Source organism: Eufriesea mexicana, unplaced genomic scaffold (assembly GCF_001483705.2).
Source record: "Eufriesea mexicana isolate 0111107269 unplaced genomic scaffold, ASM148370v2 scaffold130, whole genome shotgun sequence".
Classification (NCBI taxonomy): Eukaryota; Metazoa; Arthropoda; class Insecta; order Hymenoptera; family Apidae; genus Eufriesea; species Eufriesea mexicana.
In genome coordinates, this window is record NW_016908311.1 from 797,908 (window position 1) to 799,875 (window position 1,968).

The following is a 1,968-nucleotide window of genomic DNA, read 5'->3' on the forward strand; positions in this document are numbered from 1 at the left end:
ACGACGCTGCAATAAACCCCGCGAAACTGACGACATTATTGCGCACCGCCGCTCATTCCGCCTCGACATCTCGTGCAGCCAGTCTTCGCTGTTTTGGACGAGGGTCGCCGTTGTTTTCGTTCGCGTCGTTAAGCAATCAGAGGTGTTGCTGCAGGTCAGAAGCGCGAGGGTTGCACCCGGGCCGGTGTATTTAGGCTAACCGGAGGGTTGTTTGGGCACCGTTCGGTGGTATCGACGAACATATCGCGCGCCGCTTTATTTCGTCGTGAATATTCGCGGAATTTCGCCGGAGGATAGGTGATCGAGATTTTGGAGCGCGTGCGAATAATCGGGATTCGCGAATGAAGGAATTTTTGCATGCCTCGGATCCCTCGAATACCCCAACTGTCGAAACCCGGGGTTCCGATCGGGGCACGCTCATCGTTGGAATTCTTAATGATTTCGTTCATCGGTCCACTTATCTCGCTGAAATTTGCAGAAGCGTGATCTCGCTAATCATCCCGAATTACACGACACGATTGGATCGGAATCTGGCCGATCGTTGCGAGGTCTCTCGACAACCTGTTCCCCGTTATATGGAAACAGCGTTGGAATAAACCTTTACAGACCGAGTTTTAATTTTACATTCAAAGTCGCGATTGTCGAGACTCTTGTTATAGCAAGGTCGACTGTTCACATGGCGAGTCCGGAATTGTGTCGCGAATCGACACTCGACGGTATTCGATTTTTCCCGGCCGCGTGAAGCAGGAAGCTAGTGTTTCCCGGCCGATCGCTTCATGAATACGAGGCTCAGGGTAAACACGTAACCGCATACCTAATCAGCCGGAGGGTCGTGATTGACGCCGTTAATACGAGCCGAGGCAACGATCCAGCGGCTAAAATGAACGATTTTCGTTGCGAGCAGGCTGATCACCAGTCGAAATCCCTCTTTCACCCTCTCGTTTGGCTTCCACGAGCTACCGTTATCGGATCGCCATGAATATGAATGCCTGGCCGATCTATCTGTCGATAATGATACCTTGTAATGGTAATAATGGTATCTATGAACAATAGAGCATCGTAATTTCGCACGGTTCGACGAGATGCGCGTTACCATGACGCTACTGGAATATGGAAAGTGTCCATTCCGCTGCACCACAATAATTCGTCCACGATCGATCGGCTCTGCCGTTCGATTTTTTCCCTCTCGGCTTCTTTCTTTCTCTCACTCCCTCTTTTTTCCTTTTTTCTTTTTTTTCTCTCGTTGCACCGTGTTCGAAGCGAGAACGTAGCGAGGAAATTGCAGAAACGAGCTCGCCAAGTTCGTCGAACGGTCGACCGCGAAGGCAAAACTCGCGATCCTTGTCCTGCGTATTATGACGACGGCTTTGATGCCGGTAATGAGCGACAACTAGTTCCAGCAGCGAGCGGAATTAGTGGCCGTGTAACTGTTGACTCCCGATGAATGGTAATCACGGCTGGTGAGCAGGGAAGCACCGTTCACCGCCATTTTGGATAACGGATTAAAAGTCGAAACGAGGCGGCTGGAAAGGGTAGATTTTTCCGATGATTTACGGACGAAATATTTTCCTACAAGAGCGATAATTAACAAATTGGTTCGAACGTAAATTTGCCAGACAGAAACACCTGTTTCTAGATCGCGGGAGTTCTACGTGAATTTACATTCCGCACAGGAATGAAATTAATCGATCCAATTGCCAGACGCGAGATTAAACCCCGGTTGCTTGCTTCTTCTCCCGCGGCTCGAATCTTGACTCGATGGTAAAATTATCACGTCCATGTCTCAGCGAAATGCTTCCCTAAATATTACCGTTAACCGCTGTTAAATTCTTCCGGCAAATTCCGTATTTTGACATTTATAACGCGATAGCGAGGAAGATAGAGGAGCCTCTCCAACGTGTGCCTGGAAATTCGCAGTTTCCAACGAAAACACGGCTCTATAATTATACCTATCTCGCGAGCACGTGG